The sequence below is a fragment of the Phacochoerus africanus genome, chromosome 15 (assembly GCF_016906955.1).
Source record: "Phacochoerus africanus isolate WHEZ1 chromosome 15, ROS_Pafr_v1, whole genome shotgun sequence".
NCBI lineage: Eukaryota > Metazoa > Chordata > Mammalia > Artiodactyla > Suidae > Phacochoerus > Phacochoerus africanus.
The window spans coordinates 92,901,899-92,912,762 of record NC_062558.1 but is presented as its reverse complement, the minus strand read 5'-3'; positions in this window follow the sequence as shown (position 1 = coordinate 92,912,762).

The following is a 10,864-nucleotide window of genomic DNA, read 5'->3' as shown; positions in this document are numbered from 1 at the left end:
TGTGCTTTGAAATTTTTGTAAATGATCTGCTGACATATTGCTATTGTAATATTCAGTGTTGTTAAAACTCAAACTCTTTTTTTTAAAACCAACTAACCCAAATATTCATTTAGGATGGGCATTAATGCTTGTTCTGTAAAATATGCCTGAAGATTGGTAACTCTGGAACAGTATGTTTTTTTTTTTTTTCTTTTCCTTGGTTTCACTCTGGGAATATGGAAGTTCCCAGGCTAAGGATTTTTTTTTTTTTTTTTTGTCTTTTTGCCATTTCTTGGGCCACTCCCGCAGCATATAGAGTTTCCCAGGCTAGGGGTCTAATTGGAGCTGTAGCCACCAGCCTACGCCAGAGCCACAGCAACGCGGGATCTGAGCCGCATCTGCAACCTACACCACATCTCACGGCAACAGGATCCTTAACCCACTGAGCAAGGGCAGAGATCAAACCTGCAACCTCATGGTTCCTAGTCGGATTCATTAACCACTGCGCCACAACGGGAACTCCTCCAGGCTAAGGATTGAATCGAAGCTTTAGCTAGCTGCAACCTACACCATAGCTACAGCAACACTGGATCCTTAACCCACTGCACCAGGCCGAGGTTCAAACCCATGCCACCATAGAGACAATGCAGAATCATTAACCCACTATGCCCCAGTGGGAACTATGGAATTATGTTTTTGATAAAATTTGATTTTGATGCCTGTGCAGTTGAATTGGTAGATAATAGTCTGGAATGCTCAGAAAATAAGAAGCAGAACTAAAAAAAATTTCTCCATCCTGTTAGTAGATTTATGCTTTTTGAGAATGCCCTCTCTATAATTTTTCCAATGGGATAATTACTACTGCAGCTGAAACTTGGCCTTTGTACACTGGTGCTGAATAGAAAGGAGGAGACAGAATTTTGGACAAAGTAGAAAGGAGAAGTTCCTAGGCTAGGAGTCGAATCGCAGCTGCAGCTGCAGCTGCCAGCCTATACCACAGTCACAGCCAATCCAGATTGGAGCAGCATCTGCAACCTACACCACAGCTCACAGCAATGTCAGATCCTTAACCCACTGAGCAAGGTCAGGGATCGAACCTGAATCCTCATGGATACTAGTTGGGTTCTTAACCCACTGAGCCGCAATGGGAACTCCAGAAAGGAGTAGCTTTTATTGCTTTGCCAGGTAAAGGAGGCCACAGCAGGCTAATGCCCTAAAGACTGTGTTAGGGCCACAGATAAGAATCAGGGTCCATGCATGCTTGCGTTTTTGGAAAATTTCAAAATCATCAAAGCTGGTGTCAGGTGGTCCTGGGACAGGTTCTTGTGGTCTTTGAGGCTGTTGCACCATTACCTTCTTTCTAGACGGAAGAATCAAAGTAGTTAATATCTTCCATTTGTTAGGGGTTTTAGTTCTGCAGAAGAGCTCAAAGATACTGTTATGTGCGTAACTTAAGGTGGGGTCAGGACCCTGCCCCCATGCTTCACTATTGTTTCTTGAATTCTCCCCCCTGGTCTCTGTATCCACTCCCTTCGCTGATTAGCCACTATTTGAACCTGCCCTTAGGAACTCAGGGAAGGTCCTGGAGGCTGAATGAAGCCTGTTTCCTACAAACAGGAAATGGGGGCGGGACGACACAGAAATGCTTTTGTGGGAGTTCCCTTTGTGGTTCAGCGGGTTAAGAACCTGACTAGTATCCACGAAGATGCGGGTTTGATCCCTGGCCTCACTCAGTGGGTCCAGTGTTGCTGGAGGCTTCAGTGCAACTTGCAGATGCAGCTGGGATCTGGTATTGCCGTGGCTGTGGCATAGGCTGGCAGCTGCAGCTCCAATTCAACTCCTAGCCCCTGTGAACTTCCATATGCCTTAAAAAAAGAGAGAGAGAGAGAGAGAGAAAGGCTTTTGTGCCCACGAGCCTCACGGGGCCTTGCTTGGTTTCAATACTTAATCATCTAGTGAAAGTTGAGGAAGTCTTTCTCTGTCTACACTTAGACATTCCTCATATCACTACTATATGTATGTGGGTTTTGTTAAATCCTGGATTTAAAAAGTTTCAAAAATTTAAATCCTCTATAACAGACACTCTCAGGACAATTGGAGAAATTTGAATACGGACTTGATATTAGATGATTTTTATGGAATTGCTGTAAATTTTGATAATGGTATTGTGATTATACAAGAAGATACTCTTAACCACCTCACACCAGTCAGAATGGCCATCATTAATAAGTCCACAAATAACAAGTGCTGGAAGGGTTGTGGAGAAAAGGGAACCCTCCTGCACTGTTGGTGGGAATGTAAACTGGTACAGCCACTATGGAGAACAGTTTGGAGATACCTTAGAAATCTATACATAGAACTTCCATATGACCCCGCAATCCCACTCTTGGGCATCTATCTGGACAAAACTCTACTTAAAAGAGACACATGCACCCGCATGTTCATTGCAGCACTATTCACAATAGCCAGGACATGGAAACAACCCAAATGTCCATCGAGAGATGATTGGATTCGGAAGAGGTGGTATATATACACAATGGAATACTACTCAGCCATAAAAAAGAATGACATAATGCCATTTGCAGCAACATGGATGGAACTAGAGAATCTCATCCTGAGTGAAATGAGCCAGAAAGTCAAAGACAAATACCATATGATATCACTTATAACTGGAATCTAATATCCAGCACAAATGAACATCTCCTCAGAAAAGAAAATCATGGACTTGGAAAAGAGACTTGTGGCTGCCTGATGGGAGGGGGAGGGAGTGGGAGGGATCGGGAGCTTGGGCTTATCAGACACAACTTAGAATAGATTTACAAGGAGATCCTGCTGAATAGCATTGAGAACTTTGTCTAGATACTCATGTTGCAACAGAACAAAGGGTGGGGGAAAAATGTATACATGTAAGAATAACTTGATCCCCATGCTGTACAGCAGGGGTGGGGGGGAGAAGATACTCATAGAAGATACATGACAGACTTAGGGCTGAAGTTTCATCACAAAGACATATGTAGATAAATCATGTTGGTCTGCAATCACAGGCTTGCAAGCCTTGTACTTGCCCAGCCTCAATCTTGAAGAGTCCAGAGTCAGTGATAGAGACATCAGTAGTTTAATAGATGGGAGATCTTTTTTTTTTTTTTTTTTAGCTTTTTACGGCCGCACCATATGGACGTTCCCAGGCTAGGGGGTCGAATCAGAGCTATAGCTGCCAGCCTACATCACAGCTCATGACAGCCGGATCCTTAACCCACTTAGGGAGGCCAGGGATAGAACCTGAAACCTCATGGTTCCTAGTCGGATTCCTTTCTGATGAGCCACAGCAGGAAATCCTATATGGGAGATCTTACATGTTTGGAGTGAAGGGTGTCTGGAGCAACACCCCACTGTGAATGGCAGACATCTGGCAGGACACAGCAGCAGTCTTTGCTGCCTGGGGGAAAGGAAAGATTGCCAGTTATATGGGGAATCAGGTCAGATGGGTTCATTACTAGGGAAACCAGTAGAGGGGCACAGCCCCTAAGAGGTGGAGCTCTTCCCTTTGTTAAACTATCAAAGGGGAGCCATTCTGATCTAAAGATTAAAACAATATCTAGCTGGGGGTGGGGCGCAAGTAGGTAGGCCTTTACTGATTAGATTAGGATTAAGGTGGATGGTCAGTCACGTGAGTGGGGTGTGGGTGAAGCAGGGACTGGTTGCCTGGGGATGTACAGAGAGGAGCAAACAGCCATCTTGGGTGGCCTGATTATACAGGCAAATATGATACACAGCTTTTTTTTCTCCCCTTTCATTTTTCCACTGCATCTGCGTGGCATCTGGAAGTTCCCAGTCCAGGGACTAAATCTAGGCAATATATGTGGTCTATGCCACAGCAATGGCAATGCCGGATCCTTAACCCACTGCCACGGTGGGAACGCTGATACACAGTTTTTGACTCTAAATGAGATATGTCTGCTCACTGAGTATGTTGCCAAAACTCAGCCTCTGTCCACCGGTGCCTAATAGAAACATGCAGACAGTTTGGGGTGAAGGAGAAAAAGATAGCTTTATTGCTTTGCCAGGCAAAGGAAGCCACAGCAGGCTAGGGCCTTAAAGACTGTGCCCCCTTTGGGAGAGATTAAGAGGTGGTTTAATAGTTTTGGGAGTGGAAAACAGGTCCATAGATAAGGATCAGGGTAGAGTCAAGCTTGCATTGTCTCTCAAAGCTGGTGTTTAGTGGCCCCAGGCCTGGTTCTGGTGATCCTCCTTCTTTGCAGAATGAAGAATGCTTCATCAAGTAATTAACATCTTCCATTGTTGGGGGTTTTAGTTCTGCAGAAGGGCTCCAAGATACTGTTAAGTACATTCCTTGAAGTGGAATCAGGACCTTCCCTCCAGGCTGCACAATGGTCAGTCTCTTGACTTCTTCTCCCTGGTCTTTGCTCCTCTTCCTTCCCTGATGAGCAACTGTTTGAACCTGCCCTTAGGAACTCAGGGAAGGTAATGGAGGGTGAAACTTATTTTCTAAAAACAAAAAATGGAGGACACAGAAAGGCTTGTGTACCCAGGAGCCCCACGGGGCCCTAGCGTGCTTACAAATTCTTTCAAATTTTGTTTTAAATTTCCATAATGAAGACCTGGGAAATTCGTTGACCAAGAAAATGTTTATACTGCTTACTGAAATAGCTATGGCTTGAAAATACCACTTGTGTAAAATGTCAAAAGGCTGTGTACTGTTACCTAAGGGAGATCAGGCTGTGTGTGTGATAGTCTTTTCCCCCAGTTTGTGTGTATTTTCACTCATCTAACACTTTTTTGTGTACAAGTAATTTTGAGACTTACTTGTGTCATCACACTTCATAATGATTGTTACTACTGCCAGCACGACCAGCACTAAGCTGCTGTGCCTTCCTGTGGGAAGCCCTGCTGTCATGTGGTTTGTTTTCAATTATTGCACTGTGGGTCTCCTCCAGTCTTCCTCCCACTTCAGGCCCTGGACTAAGCACCTCACACTTCCTTCCTGACACCAGCCCACAGGGCTCAGGTCCCACTGAGGCAGAATATTAACTCAAGTAGTCAGTGTTGGAGCATGGGCTTCGATGCATTCTTTGATACGGCCATTGATGAACATTTGTGGCTTAAGGGCTCCAGGGAGTAACATCCCCACAGGCCTTGTTTACTATAGGGGGAGTACCTATGCCCAGATGGGCATTAATCCCTAATCCCCTGTGACCCAGTTTATGGGAAGAAAAGGACACAGAAACTATGAGACTTACGGGACATTTCCACCCCTAAGACCCCTATTGGACAAGGACGGATAAAGGTAACCAAGCAAGGCCAATGGGAGAAAACCACATCTTTCTGGACCCCACGTTGTTGGTACCCCCCCATCTTTAAGGGATAGAAAATCCCTATAGGACAATAGAGAAGGGGGGCTCTTCTCCCCACTCCCAGCAGCCCTGGGGGCTATTTGCTCTCCTTTAATAAAGACTTTGCTTGCTTGCCTGCTGCCTGTGTGTTGGTGGAGTTCATTCTTTGACTGCATGAACAAGAACCCAGATTCAGGTAACATCTTTCTGGCATCACCACTGCCAGCTCAATGGCAGGGGCAGGGCTTGGCGCCCACCAAGGGCTCTGATGGGAAGCACCCTTTGTGTCTGTGGCACACTGGTGCCAACAGGTGCTCTGGCACATGCACTTCCCATTCACAGCCCCAGTCTGGGTGCTGGCGGGATCCGAGCACCATTGGGTTCTTGGCAGGTGCAAAGGGCTGGCCTACTCTGCCGGAATTAGGGGTTCAAGGCTTGATCCCGGCAGGCTGGAAGTGCCGAGGTGGGTTGTTCTGGGCTGGTCTTTGCACTTATCAGTGCCTGCAGGTCCCCAAAAGCCGCAGTAGTGTTGGCAGCCACTGTTCTGAGGTCGCCACACATTCCATGAATGCTTCACAGAGTCCTCGCCTTCCCACTCTAATAGATAGGGAATAGAGACTCAGAGGCCAGTGAGTTTCCAAAGTCCACACAGCCCCAGGAGGCTGTGCTAGAGGCACATCCACAGCTGCTTCCTTCCTAAAAAAAATTATCTGAGAATGGCCTTGTATCCCTCCTGGCACTAAGCCAAAGGACATCGCTGCCTAGTGTAACATGAACTCTTATCACTGGGCACTTGGATTTATGGGATTCCTGGTGTTTCTTCAGGGCCCTGGGATCACAGTTCCTAATGGTTAGTTCTGGGCCTGGTCTAAACTGTCAAGTCTATGTGCTTTTGAAGTCTTGATTTGTAGTTCTCGTCGTGGCACAGTGGTTAATGAATCCGACTAGGAACCATGAGGTTGCAGGTTTGATCCCTGGCTTTGCTCAGTGGGTTAAGGATCCAGTGTTGCCGTGAGATGTGGTGTAGGTTGCAGATGCGGCTTGGATCCCAAGTTGCTGTGGCTCTGGCGTAGGCTGGTGGCTACAGCTCCAATTAGACCCCTAGCCTGGGAACCTCCGCATGCCGCAGGAGTGGCCCTAGAAAAGGCAGAAAGACAAAATAAATAAATAAATAAAGTCCTGATCTGAGTTTATTGAAGGACTCCACCTGAGATTTGGGGGCACAGGGAGTTCCAAGATTTGGGGCCCTCATGTATAGCTTCCAACTAAAATGATTTTGTGTTCAGGTCTTGGTTCCTAGGAACAAAGCTGATCTTGTGAGGAAGAGGAATCCTGTCTGTAAGATGGCTCATCTGCATGGAGATCTACCAGGGCTGCAGAACAGAGGAGGATCAAGGCCAAGAAGCTCAGACCCTAGATTTGCATGGCTAGTAGCACTGTGATTCTTGTGCTCTGCAAGCCACCCTTCAGATTGTGACATCCTGAGGTTTGAGCCAAGTTTCGTGAGAGGCGACCCGGGCTAAAGTGAGGGGCAAGTCTGCCCAGGAAACTATGCTTTTGAGTATTTGAGAGAGCTGAGTCTGGGGAAAAAAAAACACCACCTATCACTAAGAAAATGTTATCTCAGGAGTTCCCGTTGTGGCTCAGTGATAACAAACCTGACTAATATCCATGAGAACACGGGTTCAATCCCTGACCCCACTTAGTGGGTTAAGGATCTGCCATTGCCATGAACTGTGGCGTAGGTTGTAGAAGCGTCTTGGACCTGGCATTGTTGTGGCTGTGATAAAAGTCAGCAGCTGCAGCTCTGATTCAACCCTTAGCCTGGGAACTTACATATGCCGCAGGTACGGCCCTAAAGAAAAAAAAAGAAAATGTTATCTCAGTCTTCTCTAACAGCCTTTTACTTTTTTTCAGTTCGTCTACACTTTCCAGTTCCTTAGGGGGCCTCACACCATGCCCTTTATCACATGTGGCATTGAGAGACGTGGGTGCTTCCTCGATCTTGATTTCACAGACAGGAAGCAGTGAAAGAAAGAGAGCTTCCTGGACTGCCTGTTTTCTGCCTAGCCTGAGAGATGAAAACCACTGAGCCCAAAAGGATGAATGTCCATGTTATCTCATTCTTGGCAGCCTATCCAATAGTCAGATTTGCAGACATAGTCAAACCTAGCTTCTATCAAAAGACTGAGAAACTATTGCCTAGGTAGTTAACTATGGGAGTAGTGACTATGGGAAATCAGTGTAGCCATCTGCCTGTATTTGCTCCTCAGGAGAAACAGGACACTTTGTATCAAAGGAGAACTCAATCAGTTCCGGTTTCTAGGCCTTGTAGACCTTTTTCTGCTGGTCCCACTGGATCCAAGCATAGAACCAGGGAAATCTTTAAGAAAGAATGGATAATCTTTAATATTATGAATAGGTTGCACAGCAGATAGGTTACAGTTATATTTTCTGGCAAATGCTCCCCCACTGTCCCTTCACATTTCAAACTGCATCACTTATTGGATCTGTCTGGTCAGGGACACCAGTAACCTTATTGTGATGAATGTCATTGATCATATAGTATTTGCCTTAATTGAGCATTCTGTCCAGGTGACACTCATGTCAGCCCCTCCTAGAAAGTGTTTATTGGTTTCCGGTGTCTTCCTCTGTGATTATTTCTTTTCTGTTTTCTCCATGGAGTCTTCATCCTCTTCTTACCTCTGCTTCCCACAAGGTGTCCATTAATGGTCCCCTATTGTCCTCTCCTGGTCTTGCTGAGTGATCTCCTTTCCCTTCTGGGCATGTACATTTGCTGGGATGCTTTTCTGGCTCTCTAGCCCAGACCTCTCCCCTACCTTAGACCCAGTTGGCCAACTTTCTGTTCAACATCTCTGTATGGCTCTTCTAAAGGCCCATCAGACTCTATGATCCAAAGGAAAAGTTGTTATTAAGAGCCTTCCACCCTTCTCTTTTATTTCCCATCAGATGTCGTCACCAGCCCACACACAGCACTTAGAAATAAGTGCTTTTACCTTTACCTGCTACCCACACATCCAGTCAGCAATCAAATCTTGTTACTCTCAAGTTGTTAATACTTCTTTCTTTTTTTTTGAAATTGAAATAAAGTGTACACAAATCCTCAGAGTACAACTTGATGAATTTATTATACACTTTGCTGCTGAATAGCTATCCCTCAGCTCAAGATAAGGGGCATTTTTCTGTACAAAATGTTTTCCTGTTTTCTTGCCAAGGCTGGTCTTATCCGCTCCCTCATCCCGCATGTGTGTCTCCTTTTGGATTCTTATTCTATTGCAGTTGCTTCTTTGTCTAGCGTAATACCAGTACCATCCTGCCTTATTGTTTGGTTCGTCAAGATTTGGAGTTCTCTTGTGGCACAATGGGTTAAGGATCCAATGTTGTCACTGCAATGGTTTAGGTCACTGCTGTGGCATGGGTTTCATCCCTGGCCTGGGAACTTCCACCTACCACTAGGGGAGCCAAAAAAAAAAAAAAGAGTTACTGTGACTATAATTTCTTTCCCGCCCCTTTCCTGGGAATTTGCTGGAATTTGGTATTACACTGAATGTATAGATTGATTTGGGGAGTTTGGTTATATTAATATTGACTTGAATTTTCAATTCATGCACATGGCATTTCTCTTCATTTATTTAGGTCTCATAATTTTTCTCAGCAATGTTTGATAATTTCTATGTGTACATCTTATACTTCTCTCATTTGATTTATTCTTAGGTGGTTGAGAAATTTTCTCTGTATTTGGATGCTGCTAGTACATAGAAATTCAGTCAATTTTTGTATATTGAACTTGTTTTCAATGACTTTACCACTTATTAACTCTAATATTTTATCTGTAGAATACTTGTTTTCTTTTCTTTTTCTTTTTTTTTTTGTTTTCTTTTTAGGGCCACACCTGTAGGATATGGAAGTTCCTGAGCTAGGGGTCAAATGGGAGCTGCAGATGCCAGCCTATGCCACAGCAACAGCAACATAGGATCCGAGCCTCATCTGCAACCTACACCACAGCTTGTGGCAATGCTGGATTCTTAACCCACTAAGCAAGGCCAGAGACTGAACCCACATTCCTGTGGATACTAGTCAGGTTCTTAACTCACTGAACCATGACGGGAACTCCCTATTTTGGGTTTTCTATCCATGCAATAATATGTAAAACTGATTTTTAAAATTTAGTAATATTTTCTGTGAAGGCACAGCATAACACAACAATTATAATTGGCACTTTACTTTCAAATGACCTTGTTCCAATTTAAGGTGACCTTGGGGAGTTGAGTAACCTCTCTGCCTCAATTTTCTTATATGTTAAATGGGAAAAATAATGTCTTTTTTTAGGTTTGTCCTGAGTATCAGATAGTATATACTTAAAATACTCTATGGAAGACATTTTTCTAAATAGCTGCCCAATGAATTTTAACTGTAATTATTTTTTTTGCATTTTTATTTATTTATTTATTTTATATAATTTTTTTTATTTTCCCACTGTACAGCAAGGGGGTCAGGGGTCAGGTTATCCTTACATGTATACATTACAATTACATTTTCCCCCCACCCTTTGTTCTGTTGCAACATGAGTATCTAGACAAAGTTCTCAATGCTATTCAGCAGGATCTCCTTGTAAATCTATTCTAAGTTGTGTCTGATAAGCCCAAGCTCCCGATCCCTCCCACTCCCTCCCCCTCCCATCAGGCAGCCACAAGTCTCTTTTCCAAGTCCATGATTTTCTTTTCTGAGGAGATGTTCATTTGTGCTGGATATTAGATTCCAGTTATAAGTGATATCATATGGTATTTGTCTTTGACTTTCTGGCTCATTTCACTCAGGATGAGATTCTCTAGTTCCATCCATGTTGCTGCAAATGGCATTATGTCATTCTTTTTTATGGCTGAGTAGTATTCCATTGTGTATATATACCACCTCTTCCGAATCCAATCATCTCTCGATGGACATTTGGGTTGTTTCCATGTCCTGGCTATTGTGAATAGTGCTGCAATGAACATGCGGGTGCATGTGTCTCTTTTAAGTAGAGTTTTGTCCAGATAGATGCCCAAGAGTGGGATTGCGGGGTCATATGGAAGTTCTATGTATAGATTTCTAAGGTATCTCCAAACTGTTCTCCATAGTGGCTGTACCAGTTTACATTCCCACCAACGGTACAGGAGGGTTCCCTTTTCTCCACAACCCTTCCAGCACTTGTTATTTGTGGACTTATTAATGATGGCCATTCTGACTGGTGTGAGGTGATATCTGGTAGAGATATATTGTCTCTTACTGTAACTGTGGTTTTCTTTAAATTATCTTGTAATTGTAGCAGATTTTCTTTTACCTATTTGGATATATACAGATTTGATTTTACCATTTATCATTACATAGTATCTACTTTGTACCTTCTCACGGATCCCTACCAGGAACCCACATTAGGTCCCAACTAGGATCCATGGGGATGTGGGTTCAATCCCTGGCCTTGCTCAGTGGGTCAAGGATCTGGCATCGCTGTGACCTGTGGTGTAGGTCGCAGG